General features: G+C 34.7%; 1 long non-coding RNA gene across 1 annotated transcript in view; it reads right to left on the bottom strand.

Annotated features, from left to right (window-relative positions):
• LOC134476249 (uncharacterized) overlaps positions 1-7,726 on the bottom strand; it is a 30,878-nt gene extending 23,152 nt beyond the window's left edge. Inside the window, exon 1 of the long non-coding RNA XR_010047830.1 lies at positions 7,635-7,726. This is a non-coding gene — a long non-coding RNA (uncharacterized LOC134476249). The remainder of the gene's footprint in view (positions 1-7,634) is intronic.
• Positions 7,727-13,505: the final 5,779 nt, after the last annotated feature.

Raw genomic sequence — 13,505 nt, 5'->3', positions numbered from 1 at the left:
TGTTTGTAATTATTGATTATGTTGAGCCAATGAAAGACAATGTTTAAATACTTTGAGATCAAAGATGAAATAGAATTCTTATCAGGAAATCCATAAATTATTATATTACATTGAGACTTAATTTTTCTTCTTGAAATATCACCAAATGTCAAAGTTAAAATGATGCTTCTGAGAGCTGTAAATACTACTCACAATGGTCACATATAGTCATAGGCTTTGTTCACAAATTTTATTGAATGCATTAAATATATGATGTACATGCAGAATGAAAAAATTGCTGATAGAAATTAAGACCAGAAACAGAAATAAATTTTAAAAAATAGATTGAACTGTAACTAACACATATTGTTTGGGTCAAATTGAATTCTCCTCTCCCAAAACAAATACAAATGGGAAACAGCAAAATTTAACAGAAATATATTTTGGCCAAAAAAAAAACAAGGATACAATGTGTGAATATTTATATCTTTTTCTATATATGTTTTAGTAAATGTTTTGATATATAATGATTATATTCATTTTGGGAAGCTGGTGCATAATCATTTTTTCCCCTTCCGGCTCTTTCTCTTCTTCCTTCCCCAAATCCTCTTCCTGTATCAAAAAATGTTGACCTTCCTGTTTTCTACTATTGCTCCTTTATTTTGCTCTTTAATTTATTTATATTTGGGTTGCATAGAAACCTTGAAATATTAACCTTTCTGTGTCCAGTTTATTTCATTTAGCCTTGTGGTTTCAAGATCTACCCATTTTCATACGAATGACTCAAGTTTAGCCACCTTAGTGTTGAAGTAGTACACTGTGCATGCATACAAATTTTCTTTACCCATTAATTTGTTGATAACATAGACCACTTCTATAATTTGTACTATGATTTTAAAAACTTTGAAATAACTACTGTTTTCAAGAGGAGTTTCTCGTTGTTTTGAGTTAAACAGCCCAAAACTCCAGTAACTCACCATATATGCAATTTTAACAGTGCTTGCTTAAATATTGACAGTGATTATCTATGGACAGGTAAGGCCTTTGCTTGGACTCATTTTGATTTTTCAAATTTTTGACAATAAATATCTATAACTTTTGAGATGAGAAAAATATTGAGTTAAAAGAAAATATAATCCTCCCGTAATTTCCATATCACCAAAATAATTTGGGACGTCTTTGAAATGAAGATAAATCATCTGAACTAGAACTTCTGATCGGAAAAGCAGCCCACATTTCATAACATATGAATATTTTTGTTGTAATTTTATAAATATTAAAAAATAAAAAGTCATGAAAAAGTGATTCTTCATAAAAGACTGTTCGTGTTTTTATTGTTCTAGCTCAAACCAAATATTTGCTAATGTTCCTTTTTCACAGATTTCTAGACAATTTGTTGACAATGTAAGACAGAACCAGGAAGAATAATGTCAAGTATGGAGAAAAACTAATATTTTGTGCTTGCGTGTGTAAATTCTAAAATTATGAGCAGAAATTAGTTGGGTAAAGGCACAGGTCATCTTTTTATTTCAGATTTGTTTCTTATCTAAAGTTAAATTGGTTTTTGGAATTTTCTTTCACATTTTTCAAGTGTCTCATCTCTATATTTTTATCTTCATATACAGTTTGAATATTCATTTGAATTTCTCCATTTTCATACCAGAGAAGTGCTATATGAATTTAAATTAATTATAAAATCACTTTATAGTATTATAAAATTATAATACTAATAGCAGTTACAATTTTTCCATCAGTTTAGAAATATTAATTTGCCCTTGCTGGGGACACTTATATACATAATTGCGGTTGGAAGTTATTTTATATTCTGTCACTACATTTAAACAAAAATGATTGCGCATTCAGGTCAAGTTTTGTGGAAAACAAAAACTATATGTAATTTGAAAATAAACCTTAGCCTTCTAGGTAAAAGTCAACATGAACCATCCAGACAGAATGTAGCATGAATTTATAAGATATTTTAAATAAAATTGAAGTTTGAAGTACTTGCCACATTGTTATATTGGGTGACTACAATGTTAAAGCTTCCTGGCTTTAGAGAGCATTTCTAAGTTGGAAATATTTTCCGTTCTCCCAACAAACATTCAGTCTTCTGTAAAACTTTAATTGAATTGCTGATGAGTATATATTTGGCCTGTCCATCCCAGATTAGCACTACATATTAAGGACCTTTAGCTGACATTTCTAAGCCACAGATATGGAGTAATTGACAATTCCTAGGAAGACAAAGACTCCATATTCTATCCTTAAGTGTAACATTACTGTCTTTGGCTAACTGGGATTTATTTTCTCCACACAGAAAAAGTGCCTGAATATAGAATACATACCATAGAATACATAGTATAATAGTTTAGAATACATACTATAATAGTTTTAAAGAAATGGAATTTTGAGTTTGCTAAGCTAATGTTTGGGAATCTTAGTACCCACACTTCCTGAGTTAAGATTCAAACCAGCAGACATAATTATGGTTGACCGGTCAGCTTCTTAGGAGACAATGAGTGGCTGACCTGGAAATCAGTCCTTTATTATGCTGGTGTCCCTTGTCTCGGCTCTTAGATTTTTCACATAGTTTTCACAAAAGAAACACCTCAGGTATACCAAAGCTTTGTGTAATGAAATCTTTCAGAGCAGCCAGAAAAAAACATAACTCTTCCCCAGCTGGATTCAGTTGTGGGTTAGACCACATTTAATTTCAAGTCAATAGATTCCCTGCACATCAGCACTTAAAGGATTAAAGACAAGTCTAGTTTTGTTGCCCTAAATGTACTGTTAGTGTTATCAATTTGTGCAGGCTTGCAATAAGTTTTCAATAAATCTAAGATTAACTATTATTTTCTTGCCTATAAATAAAATATAATCATCTTAAAAATCAATGAAGGAAAAACCATCATATCCATTAACCTGGCTCGGAATCCCTCCAGGCACTTGCTATGAAGCACAGCACTGTGGATCTTTCATTTTATTGAGCTATATCTCTTTGTATGGCAACCAGCGGGGAAAGAAAAAATTAAATCTAAAAATCAAAGACTATGGGTTTTTTGTTCTGATAGTCACTGAAGTAGAGGCTGAATATTCTTTCTGCCTGGGGTTAATTTTTTTTTTTCATTTTAATTTGCAATCAGATGCAATGAAAAGAAAAGACCTTGCCACAAAGTAGCTAGTGGCTTTATTACCATCTCGACCACCAGTCTCCACTTTTTATCACTTCTAAATCCTTCGTTTTAAAGTCACCTGCAAACACTGCAATGTTATAAACACCTTCAGTTCTCTTCACCAACTGTCATTTCAGACCATCTGCTGTTACAATCTCAAAAGCAGTAATGCATGGAGGTCAAGGCCACTGTCTCTCAGGAAACTAAAAAACAACAGAGCCTAGTCATTTACTGTGGGGTTTTTTTCCCCTCTGTCAGCTTTACTACACCCTGGAGTGGACATTTTCCTTGCCTTTCAGTTGTGAATGTTCCTCAAAAGACGTGAACTTCACAATAAGGTAACCATACAAAAACAGGGATTTATAGACATCCCATTATCAACTAGCAGACGGGAGTGATTAGTCATCTGCTATACTTGAAATAGATCCAAAGAATTTGAGCCAATATTGCACAGTGAGAAATGCATTTCTCTCAGGATTCCAGAACTAGAGCAATCCTGCTTTGATATGATAGGCATCAGCTGCGACATTTCTAAAGACTGTAAGTAATCTCAGAAGTCAAGAAGCATCAAGGAGCTGACCAGCTCTCGCAGTCACCCAAATTCAGCACATTTCTCACCCTGTACCACTGCAGCTCAATCACAATTTGTATGATCAGCTCTTTCCATTTTTCTCTGGGCTAGCACCAAAAGATAAGCTTTCTTTTCTATTGTTGTTGGCTACTGCTATTGATACTACGTGGTTTGTCTCCTTTAAAACTCATGTTCAAGTTCAGTTGCCATTGTGAAATATCAAGAGGATGGGGGTTTAATCCTACTCTAGGGTTTTGAGGTGAGTTATTGAGAAGTGATTGTGCTCTTGGGTAGAGCCCCCCAGACTGATTACTAGGTACTGTTGTGCAGAGAGATATAGAGAAAGAGAGACCAAAAGACACACACGCATTCCCTGTCTTACAGCATGTGAAACCTTCTACAGCCTTGGGACCAACCAAGAAGGCCATCACCGCATACAAAGATTTTGACCTTGAACCACAGCCATGAACCAAAAGTAACTTTTGTTATAAGTTACCTAGTCTGTGGTATTGTGTTATCACCAATAGAATACAGGCTAAAACAGCCAATGAAACTGGGCAGCTCATTAACATAATTCAACCTCTCGGTTAAGATAGGCCTCTAAAAAAGTCCTTTCTTTTTATTTCCTATAAATTATTACAATTTGCAAACATTTTCAGTCTGTAAGAGGACCAGTTTACCTTCAAGGCAATTCACATGCAAGTCCAAGACCACGCACCTTCATAAATAAATTGTGATCACCTTAAAAATCAATACGAGAGAACAAGCACAACCACAAACCCCATCTCAAAATCTCTTTAGCCATTTTTATGAACCACAGAGTACTGAGTCATTTTTTTAAGCTGTATAGTTCTCTCTATGACAAGGGAAGAAAACCAAAGAGCCAAGTGTTGTGTTCTGGAAACCACAGAGAAGAGAGTCTGTGAGAAGAGAGTTTGATCTTTCTTGATTATAGAATGAAACAGAATTCAGAGGCCCACAAAACAATAGTTTCGAGCACTGAAAAGAAGTTAACTTGCTTTGGCTTCTACCTTTGACAATGAATCTTCATAAGCAATTTATAAACCTGGGCATCAATTTTAAAAACGTTCGGAAACTTCTTTAAGGTTTAGGAGGAAAAAGAGAACAAAATGGAAAAAAGATTGATTTTAACGAAAGTGTGAGTCAAATACACTGAAAGACAAGACTGATTTAAGCTCAGACTTGGAAGAAATGAGCTAAAATGCGAATACTGATATTACTTGGTTGTTCACCACTTCCAAACGGCCACTTCTTAATTCTCCCATTTCCCATTGAAATTCCTTTGTAGAGTTCAATAAAGAAAGTTCAGAAATTAAAACTCTTATAATAAATTAAAATTTATACCGTTAATAAATTATTTAAGAAAATAATCTTTCTTTCACCTTTAAAAAAAATGAAACATTTCTTCAGTTAGTGCAAGAATAGAGTACTATATTTGAGTAGTTTATCTAATGAGCCACAAATATTTTAAAAATAAGTAAGAACATCTTATAATGCCCATAGGAAACCAGTCAAAACTCTATGGGACAATGAAGAATTGCTTGGAAATTAATCATTGTAAAATCAAGTAAAGGACCAGTATTTGGTAAAACAATCTCAAATTTTTAATATCTATGTAACAAATTTAAATGTTCATTTTATATATAACTAGTAACTAAACATTTGGATAGATAAAACTACTTTCTTCAGTAAGAATATGGTAGATAACTAATACTCTAAAATATAAATATTACTTTCCATAACTAAATGTAGAAAGTACAAACAACTTTGATAATTTCTAATTTTTAAATTACATTTTATGCTGGACAATTAAAAATACTAATTAAAAGAGATACTGTTCTTAACCAGCACCCAGTGTATGGCCAGGTATTTTGCCCACATGCTTTTATTGGAATTATTGATTTTATTCTGTCTTATTTTATGTGTAACATTTAATATAATGCATCATTTTTTGTTTCCTCGCCTTGAGTTTTGTTGGTTTATCTGTTGCTGTTTATTCTCCCCCTTTTCTTCCCTTCCCAGGTAGTAATTTGGAAATAAAATTGTCTTTATTAGTCTCATGGTGATTATACTCTCAACCTTAATAATAATAATTTAACATTTACATCCTATTAGTATGCAACATTAAATAATAATTCTACTCTCAACCAATGTACTTGCTGGTCACTGCTTCTCTTTCTGTCTTTGCCATCAAAAACAACTAAGAATCTCTTATTTCCCATTTTTCCCACTGAAAAGGACCAAACAATGCTGCTTTTTGCCATAGAGTTTTACTTAGGGAGTCTATAGCTTTTCTTTTCTCCCCGTTATTACATTATCCTTTCAAAATTTCACATAATAAATTCTCAGTTAATTTTAAACCCTTACTGAGGCTTAATTATTTCAGAAGTTGTTATTACTTTATTCCTCTCCTCTTCACCCAGATTTGGAATAGATGATCTGATTCCATTGGCAAAATACGAGAAGTCTTCCTCAACTAAGTGCCTGAGTGATACATTCTCAAATGCCCCATTTTCTCTTTCCTTGACAGATAAAAGATATTTTGGATAGGCAAAGAAATTTTAGCAGTTTCTTTTTCTTTAAAAAATAGTATCTCCTCTTTATAGAAGGATGCATACAGAGTTTTTACACTAGAACCTTTGCTTAAAATTTAGTTGTAAGCTTCACCAGGATATGTTTATTTGTAGGCTTTTTTATTAATACTTTCTGAAACCAAATGGACATTTTCATCTAAAATTCAGATCTTTCTTCAACGTAAGGAGATTTTCTCCAATTATTCATTGAATTATTTTCTGTTAGTTCTATTTTTGCTGAGATGAAGTTGCCTAATCTATAACCCCTAAATCTTTAATTTGTATTAGCATGTTTCTGCTGTTCATAATGACTACATTCACCATGCACAGTTGAAAATGTACATAACATAAATTAACTCTTCTGTTCCCCTTCTCCTCCTGTCTCAATCCAACCCCTCCTTGTCTTGATTTCCTTCCCATGTACAAAAGAGCTAGCCCTCTGATTCCCATTATCAGTCTTTCATTTTGAAATGAAGCATGCAATATTTAAACTTGCATGCTGATTTATTTCACTCAATATTATGATCTCAGGGTAGACACATTTTTCTACAAATGACTCAAACTCATCCTTTTTAACAGAATAATACTCCACTGAGCATTAATGCCCCATTTTATTTTGCTATTCATGTATTGATGGGCATATAGGCTACATTCGGTATCCAGCTATTTATGTATGAGTTGTGTTGAAAACCATGATTATGCATATATAACTGTAATGTGATGTCTTCAATTCCTTCAGGAAGACACCTACAAGAAGATTAGATGCGTGAAGTGAAATTCCTTGTTTTAGTTCATTGAGGTCTCTCCATACTGATTTCCACAGTAGTTTTACTGGTTTACATTCCCAACACCAATGTAGAAAATTTCCTTTTTCTCAACAGTCTCTCCAGTTTTTGCTGTTATTTGATTTTTTTTTTGTTAATGATCCTTCTTTCTGAGGTAAGATGGACCCTTAATGTTGTATCAATTATATTTCTGTAATGGCCAGTGACTTTCAAGCATGTCTTCATGTATTTACTGCCCATTTGTATTTTTTCTTCTATAAAGAATCTATCATTTCTCCTGGAAACTTTTGATTTGGTCTTTTTGGGGTGGGGAGAGTATTAGGTTTTTATTTAGTTCTTTATGTATTCTGAGTACCCATCCTCCATCTGAGAAATAGCTGGCAATATGTTTTTTCCATTTTGTGGATGTCTCTCTAGTCTGTGGCCTTTTTTCTTTGCAATGTAGAAGATTTTTAATTTGATATACTCACATTAATTAATAATTGATATTATCTCTTGTGAAATTCATAATCCTCATATCTTACTCACTTACAAGTCTGCTTAACTCAGGTCTGTAGCTTGCCTGCAGGTTGGCCAGTCTTGGTTTGAAGGAGTACAGCTGTTGGCAGGAATTAAATGATGTCACAAAGGCAGAGTCTCTGTGATGCTGTTGATGTACGTACTAGGAAAGGAACGTGCCAGGGCATCCTCCCTCCACTGTGTGAGACTACAGTGAGAAGACAGCTGTCTGCAAAACTAGAAGACAGCCCCCACCAAGACCCAAGTCTTCCAGCACCTTGATCTTAGATTCCTCAGCCTCCAGAACAGTGAGAAATCAATGTCTGTTTCTTAGCCCACCCTCCTTAGAATATTAGGATTAAGACAATTCTTAAAATTTTTTATATTCTACGCATATCTTCTTACAACTTACTGCCTTTTCCTGTCACTTCTTCTCTATCTTGATCATTAATTCTAATTTGATGGTATGTTTATTACTCTAGTTCAGTTTGGTCCTTTTCATTCAAATATCATAGTATCATAAACTCAGTAGTGATTTACATGTCTACACAAGGTCATGTTTTTGTCAGTTATACTACAGGGTCAGGCTATTTGTCCCCCTCACAGAGTACTAACCTCAGTAGTGGTTTATCTATTAGGGTTCACTACAGAAATGAATAGGCTAGACTAGACTAGAATCTACAAGGTAGGTTTATAATGACTTCCTGCAGAATCACAGATGGAAGAATACAAAATGGCTGTCTCGCACTGGAGAGCCAGAGGACCTCGTCAAAGATTGAAGGCCTGCAACCTGACATTCATTTCTGTGGGAAAGTCAAAGGATCTGCATTAGAGGACTCAAGAGTCTGCACGGAAGCCTGAAGGAACACGAAGTGAATGTGCAATGGTGAAGACCAGAGCTCCTCTCAAGAATAACAGAAACACTTCCTCCTTCTTTCCATTTTTATTTGGTCCATGCCTACTGGTAGGTGCCATTCACATTTGGGTGGGTCTTCTCTCATTGACTTGTGGATCGCATGTCAATCATCCACAGACACACCAGGAACTGTGCCCATAATACACTAATCTGTTAGGAATTTTTTAATCCATTCACATTGACATATCACAATTAACAATCACAGTGGTAGAAGGCATAATAGCTCTTAAGGGCAGCAGCACAGAGTAGCTAAACGGCATCCTTCTGCTGATACTTGAAAATGTAAGGAATCTTTCTGCACTCTTCTGGCCTTGCTTACTATATTTTCTTGCCTTCTCTGATTCTGAATCAAATCCAGTTTTGGTAATTCACTAGCTTGTGTGGCATTGAGCAGTTGTCTTAGTATCTTTGTGATTTAATTTTTGTTATCATTGTGGTCATAATAATGGTGTCATAAATGCCAGAAGGACCAACTGAGGATGAGAATCCTGTAGAACACGGTGTGACAATGTGGTCCATGAGTACACAATTGATGCTAGCTCATGTTATGCCCCGTAGTAGAAATCACTACTTTGCAATGTTGACTGCACACTAGAGGGCTATTTTAAAACACTGATGCCCAGATGCCTCCCTAGACCAATGAAATTAGAATATTTGGGAGAGACCTCAGATATATGGCCACATATCCTATAAAAAAAATCAGAAAAACTGCTACTTACTTAGTGCTTACTATATACCAATCTGTGTCCCTAATGACTTTCCTGACTCTTTCTGAGTCAGGCTCCAGAAGGGAAACTGGTACTCCACATCATCTTGGGTATGTGGAGCTCTGTCTGGTGCCCTTTTGTTGGGCGCTCTCTGCTAACTGTAGTCAAAAACTAAAAGATTTTTTAAACTTGCACTGGGAGAAATGAGGAAGAGGATACTTACTGAACTAATGAGGGCCAGGCTATTCCTTGTTTTTTTTGAAAACTGTCCACACTTGTTCCTTTTCCATCCTGGAAAAGGATAAATTAATAACTTAAATTATATACTTTGCATCTATAAAATAAATGTAAATGTCCAGTATAGCTACTCTTACCATTAGTCTTTCTGTAAGTTTAGGAAGCAGTACTAATTTTAACAGACAACTCAAAGCTTAATTTATTGAAAAAAACCTAACTTTTTTTATACAATAGTAAGCAAACCCAAAATATAAATAAAAAGTGAGATGTAGAACAATGTAAATATTATAACCTCATTTCTGTAAAAACATTGTATATCTCATATACAGATATTGTATATATCAGCCAGTCATAAATACTATATCTAGACCATTAACATCATTTTAACATCTGTACTTATGTATAATGATTTCCATACATGCATAAAATAATATATGAGTAAATTATAAGACTAAACAAAGTGTGATACTTAAATGATCTTGTCATGATATAAAAAGAGCAAAAATAAGGCTATAACATTTTTTAAAAGAGTCGCATGCAAAAACTGTTCATGTTCTTTGCAAACATTTTTATAAAAACATGCTATATTGCATTTCTCTCTATATATGTATGATCTAATATATATATATCATGATATATTTTAAAAATACATAATCAAGATGTTCGTTGCTTTCAGAAAACATTTTTCTTAAATCTGAACTTATTCACATTACAAAAAGATTCTTTTCCAAAGAGAATGACAACAACAATCCTTTTAAGCACAATTCTGCTTTAAATACATGATTTTATTTAAAATATGTTTAAACACATTGGATGTGCCCATGAAGAAAATGTGTTGTGTCAATATCATTTTCTTATAAAATATAAATGACTAAGTTTCTGCCAAATACCTTAGGAGTGATACCCTCCCCCAGGGGCCCAGAACTGAGCAGTCCACTGGCACTTTTTCTGTTGACCCAGGAAACACAGCACCACTCCGTGCATAGCTACCACCATCCCTTGGATTTTCAGAAGCTGTGGATTCTTATTTTTACTTTCTAGATGACAGCTATAACTATGGATTCAGGTTCTAAATGTATCTTTCCTAATGAATGGATATAATTTAATTTATTCAAAAAACTTACCAAAGTGGAAATTGTTGAAAAAGAAACTATAAAGAAATATAACGCTGTTCTTAATATTCCTGATGTTAACTTCATATGGAAGACAGGAACAGCAAAGAGAAAATCCAAGAATTGATTAAAACAGTGCAGGCCAGGCATAAAATCCTGAAATTCAGCAGGAACAGAGAGACTTGAGGAAAAAGTGAAGACCATGACCGACACCCAGCAATGTTTTTCTCCCCTTTTTTCCTTCTTCCCTTCCAGGGAGAGGCCACTACTGATTACAGAAGCCTAGAGAGTAAGAGACGGAGGAGCCTGACTGTCTGTGTGACTCGATCCTTTTCAAGGGACCTGAGTGAAAGCTGCCAGAGGTGGCGGGGAGATTTCTTAGGAAAGATTTTCCACCTTCATAAAATATTGAGGAATTCAACAACAAAATTTTGGCTTATCTGTACTAATTAGAAAGTGGTACTTATTGCTACATTGCTATACACAGCTTTAAGAGGAAGACAGAAGCAAACACAGAAAACCCATCCCAGAGCTCCTATTACTCTGGGACTCACCGTGGGAACATCCTGACTTCAGAATCTCTTCTATGCACAGTGACAAAAGCCTTTTGATGTTTACACAACTTTTAGTCAGGTTTGCCAGTATTTTCAGTTGAAAGTATTGTAAACAAAATGAGTGAATAGATTAAACACAAGACTAATCAGAAGATGGAATCTATAGTCCTTGATCAATGACAGATTATAGATGATGAGGAAAAACAGAACCTGTAGAATGACTTCCAGGAAGTTTTGATCAAAGTCTTAGGAGATATCAAAGGATGATATGGTACACTTAAGACAGGAATAGGAATATACAAAAAGAAAGGGCAAGAAAGAGAGAAGGATTAATGAAGCTTGGGACATACTAAAAATCATGTATCTCTGGAACATTCAGATGAGTCTGCCTAGTAAACGGTGGATTCTTGTGCAAGAGCTCAGATATTAAATGCATGAAATATATGCAATAGGTAGGAATACAACTTTTAAAATTTGGGGGCTCTGTGGATATTTCAGTATCTAAATTTCTAGCACAGATTTCTTGCTTAATCTTGACTCACATATATAAATACAAACATTCCCCTCTTTAAAAAGCCCATAATTGTCACAACTACACTTGAGCATATAATTTCCTCTGACACCCTAATCTTTCTACTTCTATATGTAATATAGATTATTCCAGTTATGCATATTCTCTGAAAGCATCAGTGGGCCAAGGAATAACTTCTAAAGAATACAACGTCAGAAGCTAGACAGAGAAGAACAAAGAAAGAGCAAAGCAAAAAGATGAAATTTGATTTAGGAAGCTTAGAAAAAGTCAAAGAAAATAGTTACACAGAGGAAATGGCAAGTAGTCCAAAAGTCTACAGGCTGGGGATATAAATCAGCCTCAGAGAGGGTCACCCACCTGCCTCAGACAGAGACATCTGGCCATCAAAATTCATTTTAGACAGAAAACTAATAATACTAAAAAATTCTTAATGCATTACACAAGTGCATATTTCTATTTTATAATTACTTTAAAATGAATGGTATTTGAAAATGTTTTTAAATAAAACTAACAGTGAAATCATACTTGTAATGTCTTCTAGATCTTCAACATGTTAATCAATTATAGTTTTTAAAAGAAATGAATCCAGGTGTGATGCTGCACAGCAGTAATCCCAGCACTTGGAAGGCTGAAGCAAGAGGGTAGCCGTGCATTAAGGGCAGCCTGGGCTACAAATTGGGTTCTAGGCCAGTCTGAACTGCATAATGAGACCCTCTCTCAAAAAGACAAAAGAAAAAAAGCAAGCAAGAAAGAGATGAGTCATCAACAACTCAATTTAAAAGGGATAAAACCATTACTAAAAATCTTTAAAAGAGAAAGCAGAACAAGAAACAAAAAAAAAAAAAATTTTAATGGAGTTGGTGCCATTCCAAACCCCATTTGGACACCCTACAGGTAATATTGGAAAAAGAAGAAGAATCAATAGAAAATTCACTAACCACCCTGAATTAAAAATGGCAAAAAATTGAAAAGCAAAGAAAAAGTCTCAGAATTCTCAAGAATAGAAACCCATCTTAAGAGTCCAGAATCTCAGTCGAAAAACTGGCCCAGCACTTCAGCGTTTTTGGATCTCTCTTATTGATTTCTTCTGGAAGAAATCAAAGTGGAATGACAAGGGAAAATAATAAACAGAGACACAGAAGGACTGAAGATGCACAAGGCAAGATCTTGTAAACAGGAAAGAAGGCATGGAACTAGACATGAGGGTTAGTGGAGAACCCTCTTACACTCTGAAGTCTTAACCACAGGAGCCATCTCCGGGGATAGTCAGAGTTCCCTTACTCTCAGGAAGACTGCTACCCTGGAGCCCGAGAAGAGAGCCGTCACTCAGAACCAAGCCTTACAGTACTATGCTCTGTGTCCCTCTAGTCATTCCTCTAGTGGGAAAAGATAAGATCTTCTATGAAGTGGCGGGAATTTGGGGGTAAGGGCACAGCAGGGAAGGCCCAAGCTCATTTCGGTACACCCTTAACAGTCGACCTACCTCCATCCTCACCACCGTCTTAATTCTAGCTCATCATTAGTTCTCTCAATTGTAGAATCATTTTAGAAAATATTGTTTTTGCCAACTTTCCCCTTAGGAGTACTTCAGAATTAAATAAACTAGCATATAAAATTGTGAACCTTGGAAAGGCTAGAGCACTGGTATACAAACATATTTTATTATTTTTCTTTTGCATTCGGAAAATGTGCTTGTATCATTTTATAAAGCCATGGTTCACTCCTGCACTGACTTCACTTTGCGTTGTGAAAGTTTGTCAGAAAGTGTCTAAGCAGTAATCGAATGGATGTTTAAGGGTGTCTCTGTTGACACTGAAACTTGTTTTTAAATATGTCATATATAATAC

This window comes from Cavia porcellus, unplaced genomic scaffold (assembly GCF_034190915.1).
Source record: "Cavia porcellus strain 051 isolate PalLab524CR breed Dunkin Hartley unplaced genomic scaffold, mCavPor4.1 scaffold_6, whole genome shotgun sequence".
In the NCBI taxonomy this organism is placed as follows: Eukaryota; Metazoa; Chordata; class Mammalia; order Rodentia; family Caviidae; genus Cavia; species Cavia porcellus.
Note: the sequence above shows the minus strand (reverse complement) of the source record. Positions and strands in the feature narration are given on the sequence as shown.